This window comes from Elaeis guineensis, chromosome 11, assembly GCF_000442705.2.
Source record: "Elaeis guineensis isolate ETL-2024a chromosome 11, EG11, whole genome shotgun sequence".
NCBI lineage: Eukaryota > Viridiplantae > Streptophyta > Magnoliopsida > Arecales > Arecaceae > Elaeis > Elaeis guineensis.
Window position 1 is genome coordinate 98,166,708 of NC_026003.2, and position 6,965 is coordinate 98,173,672.

Sequence of the window (6,965 nt, forward strand, 5' to 3'; positions counted from 1 at the left end):
TATGTATCTAATGTTATTGTAGAAAAAAAAGAGGAGGTCCGATCACTTGAGGAGATGTCTACATAAAATCCAACAAGACAAGAATGGAAAATCTCTAAACGATGATGCTGCAAGAAAATTATATATTTATTAAATTAAAAATTTCTATGCTTATAATTCAAATATGAGTAGATAGAGCTACTTATTCAATGAGTAAGAAAACAATGTGTTTAATTTCTTATTTCAGGAAGAATTGATGAACCTTAGCAAAGAGCAACCTGAGAGCTTCAAGAACCTGCGAGTAAGCTTTTTGCAAATTGGAGAGGAGACCATGCATTACTTTAGAGTTATTATACCTAATGTTGACCCAAGGGATGATTTTGATAATTACATAACATTGAAGTATAAAATAGGACTAATAATTTTCAAGGTTGGTTAAGAATGTTTTTGTAGGAAGCTAATCCTAGTGATAAGCTTTGAAGTCTTTTAGATACACTTGAGAAGTTTTTGAATAAAAAAAAATCAAGTTTAGATGAAATCAAGTGAAAAAGACTGATTGAAGGAGTTTGAGTTGACTCCAGTAAATTTCGAGTTGACTCTGATATGTTTTAGATTTGGCACACAACACTGATATGCAGGTAAGTCGACTCCATTTCAATCCAAGCCGACTCTCTTAGAAAAAATAGAAAGATTATTTTCTAAATATAGGACTTGAGTTGACTTCATTTTTGTTTGAGTCGACTCCATTTCAATCCAAGTCGACTTCATTGGTTCTAACAGTAATAACAGTTTTTGCAGAATTTATTATAGAAATATCCAAAAGTAGTTTCAAACATCCAGATTCTATCCCCAACTTCTCAAAATGGCTAGTTTTCAAATGCAAATTACTTTAAATGATTTGAGAAGCATTTCAAATAAAAGGAGAACCTAATTGACTATCAAAAATAGCATATTCAAGAAAAAGAAGTCTATTTTCAACCAAGGGTACTTTCAAGAGAGTTTTTCACTTCTACATCAGAAAAAATCTTGATTTTTGAGAGGCTAATTATTAAGAGAAGAGTTCTTAATCTCATGTCAATCATCCAAGTAAACTTCAAGCAATATTCAAAGTATTTTATTTGCTCTTCAATGGGTTATTTGTGTTGTAAAAATTTTATATTGTTGAAACTTGCTGTAACAAGTTTCAAGAGATTGAAACTAGAGAAAAAGCTTAATCCAAGCTCGAAAATTGGATGGTGAGCCAGGGAGAGGCTTATAAAGATTGTAGTTAGTGATTTCGAAAAATCAACTGGGTTAGATCTTGAGTTCGGCTAAAATAATTGCATTGCAATCACAGATTATAGTGAAAATTTTCAAGTGAACCTTGAGAAGTAGATGTAGGTGCTTGGAGTGCACCGAACCACTATAAATCTCTTGTATTTGTATGGTGTGCTTGTGTTTACTTACTTTACATACTTGTTTAGTTTGTTATTGATTTATTTTCTGCTATTTACTATATTTACTATATATTCACTATATTTCACTTAGTTGTTTTGAAAAATAGCACATACTTACTCTAAGATTTTGAAAACCGAATTCATCCCCCCTACCCCTCTTAGGTTGTCTACCTGGGCAACACCTAAAGAAAAAAATGATTATGTGCATGGTTTGGGTAGAGGTCCTACACCATCAAAGTATTATAATAGCACATCTACTACTCAGGTTGTGACTACAAGCTCGGATGAAGATGGTCAAAGATCCAATGAAGAGTGGTAACAGATAAAGGAGCATATTGAAGCTCAAAAGAATTGCATATCAGGACTGCAAAATCAATTATCATCATTGTTGATGATCTTTTAGCACTTTTTTCTAGAGCAAAATATTGATGATATTCTACACGCAGCAAAACCAGTAGATGGTCAGCTTAGAGAGATAATATACCTTCCTTTGGATCATTTTTTGGGATAAATTTGATTATTAGTAACTACATTTATAGTCTTTTATATTTTTTATTAGAAATAATTATATTAGGATGAACTTTATTAAGGTATACTCATGTAATATAGTTTGTTGGATTTGTAAAAATAGGCACTAGATACCTCTAGCACCCCTAATGTTTCTCTACCTTTGGTTGGACTCTTCATCATCTAGCCATGACCCTCAACTTGGTAAGTATAAAATAATTTTATTATTTATAATAATATTTTTTAAATATTATTATTATATTAAGATAAGTTTCTTATAATCTTGATAATTCTTATCCTTTTTTGTAGGTAACCACACTACATGAGCCATATCATGATGAATTTTATCTTTCTTTTTATTGCTTAGAAATAAGAACACTTGTTTAGATTCTTTATATATATTTTAGCTTGACTGTTGGATATTAACTATGTGTCCAATTTGTATAAAAATTTTTAAATAGATTTTATCATGTTATTTGTATCTATTAGCTCTGTGCTTTTGTGGAATTTATGGATGCAATAACTTTCATACAGGAGCATGCCATCATACAAATATTTTATCAGCATAGGAGTAGGAAATTATGAGTACATCAATTCTTGATTATCAATATATTATATGGATTACTCTGTATGTATGAAAAAAATCAAAGTACAAGTAAAACATATATTTATATATATTTGCCAATCAATCATATTTGTTGATGGTTAAAACCATTGCGACAAGCCTAATTTATACCAATAATTCTAACCATCAGTGAATAAAAATAATACCAATGATTTCTATTCATCACTATAGGGTATAATTTTGTTTAGCTATAATTAATTAAAAATTGTAGCAACAATTAAAAATGTTTCTATAACCAATGCTTATAACGTTAGTTTGTAAATGTCATAATATAACAAAAATAGTAGGAATTTGTAACCATCACTATAGAATATAAATTTTGTTTAATTGATAATTTACAACTCATATATAGTGATGCTTAAAACTATTGCAACAAATCAAACTTATAGCGATGATTATAAATATCATGATATAAAAGCAATACTAGCGGTCATTTGAGCATTATTAAAAAAATTATCCATTATCATCACACTTTAATATGTATAAGCGACAATTGCAACCATTGCTACAAGTTATAGTGATGGTTACGAACCATCACTAGAAGATGATTTCCAACCATCGCTATAGGGTTGCTTAGCAAAATTGCGACAATAGCTTTTAGTGACACCACTTATTGCCATGATTGACCAATCATTGGTATAACTTTTATCTATGATTTTCTGTATTTATCATAATGGTTATGATCATTATTATAGACTATGTTTGTTATAGTCTCTCTAGATTTCTTTGCTCTCTTCATGGATTTCTTTCTCTACAAATCTTACGGACCAATGGAGGGTCCAAGTATCTAGATAATTTAAATCAATTGATTGACCCTAGGAGGGATCCTGGACTTATAATGTTTAGATATTCTTTCATAATTTTTTTATTCTTAATCACACATAATTTTTATATTTGATCATGATTATGTAGAGATGCAATTGTTTGTATAAGAAAGTATTAAGCGAAATATCTTAATTTTGAATTTATAGATTGAGAAGTTTATCGATTTTTATATTTGGATCAATCACCGATAGATCAATCACCGAAAGAGGTAAGAACTTCTGTACATAATCACCATTATATATACTATTTTCATTGTTGGATTTATATCGTTGGTTTTACATCGTTAAATTCATATTAATGAATTTGTTATGTTTGAGACACTATTAGTTCTGATATGATTTTTTAACATAAATATGTTATATGTTAGCTATATATGTGTATCAGTGATTGATGGTATGATTATATAGTATGATATGCTTATCTTGGTATATTGTAAACAAAAATTGATATGATAAAATCAACATATAATAATTGGATGAAAAAAATATGGTTTAGATTAGTCTCATCATATGGATAGTCTGTCAGAAGCTTATGCTTAGGACAGTCTGCTAGAAACTTATGCTTAAGACAGCCTCTAAAAGTTTATGTCTAAATAGTTCATTAGGAGCTTATGCCTGGGACAGTCCATCAGGAGCTTATGTCTGAGATAGCCTCTAAGAACTTATATCTGGGATAGTCCATCAGAAGCTTAGATCTGGGATAGTCTATCAGGAACTTATGCCTGGGACACCCTCCTCGGACTTATGCAGGGGATTTGGATCAGATAAAGATTGAGATATGATCTTAGTTAGTCCAGAGTCGGAAAAAAAAAAGGTTAAGAAATTTAGAATTGTGATAAGAGAAATGGATGACAAAACATAAAACTGATGATGAATAAAAGGCTTTCACTTGTTGACATATGATAAGACATCTCTTTTGACAAGATAGATATTTGACGCATATTTATAGATGTTTATGTTATTCTGAATATTGAATATGAGATTTCATGCTTTATTGCATATCATTGTTTTAAGATTATATTATTATATTGGTATGATATGCAGAGAATCTTACTAGGCTATAAAGCTCATCCTCTGATTTCTCTTTTCCTTTTAGAGTTACATGATACATGTAATTGGCTATGGTTTGGATTTACAAGTGAGCAGATAAATAAATAGAGCGTCATTAATATCTGATCAGATGATTGAAGAAATTGAATTGTAATTATGTAAGTTTCATTAATTATTATAAAAATTAAATCATTATAGATGATGAGATTGTAAGGAATTTTATAGACTTTGCATGTTCTTTAGGATTTGCCCTAGCGAGTGCGTGGCCATCATATATCTAACCCAGATGCTGGATTCGAGTATGATAGAGTGGCATCAGAGCTTAGGTTATGATCATCTAGAACTGTGACATAGGTGACTAGGATATGTGCAAGTGATATCGAAACTTATGATTAATAGGGATTGTGACGGAATGGTATCAGAGCCTAAGATTATAATCTCTAAAGATTGTGAGTTAAGGGATATTTGAGCATAAGATTATGATCATTAAGGATGTGATAGAATAATATAAGCTTAAGGCTATGATCTCTAAGGACCGTGAGTTAAGAGATATTTGAACATAAGGTTATGATCACTAAGAATGTCATAGAATAATATCAGAGCTTAGATTATGATTACTAGGGATTATGACTTAAGTAGTATTTGAAAATAAAGTTAGGATCACTAGGAACTATGACATAAGTGATATCGAAACTTAGGGTTATAATTAGTAAGGATGAGATGAAAGGTATCAATCTTAAGGTTATGATCACTAAGGATATGATAGAAGTAGTAGAAAAGATTTAAAGATTGAATTTTAAATCACTAAGTATAGTGATAAAATTTATGCATAAGTGACATACGATATATATAAAAGTAATGGATGGGTTATGTTTCAGATTTCAATAAATAGGATTTGACCTAAGTGTGAGAGGTGTTGATTTATGAACATAGGATGTTATACTAATCAATTGTAATTTAGATGATTTTGGAAGTTTAAACTTGATATGGGTAAAGATCTTGATGACTTTTTTAATTTTGATGTTAATTATTTGATCATTATAATTTTGAATTTATTAGAAGGGAATTAATTAGGATGTGGCCTAAGAAAGAACCACACTGTACAAGAGAGGAATATTTTTCGAGTGTTGAACCGATAAGAAGATTATGTCTAAAGCTCACATGTAAATTGATATATATATATATATATATATATATATATATATTTGATTATATTAATGGATTGTATTGTGAGAGTATGACATATATATCTTAGTGGAATCTTTAATAATCTATATCACTATCTTTGGATTGGATTATTTGATGTTTCTTATGTTTGTTAAAGATGGGAAGGTGTATTGATTATTTTAAGTAAAAGATTCAGTTGCGGAACTAATCTAAGGTATCTTGTGATTGTTAAATTTTTGAAAGACTTATATGAATTTTAACAAATGAGGGACAAGATTTTGTTGTGGTTTATTTGTGTGCTAAAGATTATGGTGAAGAAAGCTTTACGAGAAATAATCAAATTGATTATACTTATAGAAATGTTGACTTGAGGTCATCTAGTTTGTTGGAGGTTTGAGTTAATCATTTTATAAAGAAGTTGGTTTCGAATCGTCCTACTGATTGTTAGATAAATCTAGGGCTAACTCACTTCAAATTAATTCTAGATATGTTAAACTATAGATGAGTGATGAAGTTTATGCAATGATTTCAAGCATAAAAAATAGATCAATATTTAATTTTGATATAGTATGTTCGAGGCATAGTAAGGATAAAGAAACTTAAAGTTTTACTCAAATTCTATTTAAAAATTTGAAAGGTTGATTTTTTTTTAGATTCTGACGTCAAGTGATATTTTTATCAACATTCTTTTGATAAACCAATACAGAATTTGATAAATATAGATCAGAGTACGCAGCGAAAGCATGGTGGCTTGAATGAATTGAAAATATTATTTCTTTGATTCAAAAATATGATGATGGAAGACATTAGGTTCCAAGTAAGGAAGGGTTTCGTTGATAATGAAAGGGCAATGCCATTGATTATTGACCAAATCTAGACATAGCCATGCAATTTTTGCTAGTAAGTTATTCTATTGCAAATAATGCCAAGAAGAACCCCGGAGATATCAAGATTATTGTTAATGGATTGACGGTTCTTTGGTTAGGTTCGAACCAAGAATGCTTGGGCATAAATCTCATTTTTCTGATTTAACATTTGTACTCCATATGGTTGTAAGGGCTTGAGATTTTTTTAAAATAAAAACCTAATTGTTAGACATAGAAGGCTACCGATACTCAATTTTCTATTAAGGGTAGATTAGGCCAATAGTATTTTTCGAGTGAAATAAATCAAGACAATGAATTTAAGGGCAAGCAATTATGATATTTGAATCCAAGGTTGGGAGGCTAATGTTCTTTTGAAAGAGACTAAGAGAATTTAATAGATATGATAAAACAAAAAAAGTCAAGTTTTGGGATATCACAATTTTCTTTATATCGAGATCTTGTGAAGTAAGTATGATAAACGACTTGGAGGGTCAAGAATAATATGAGGATC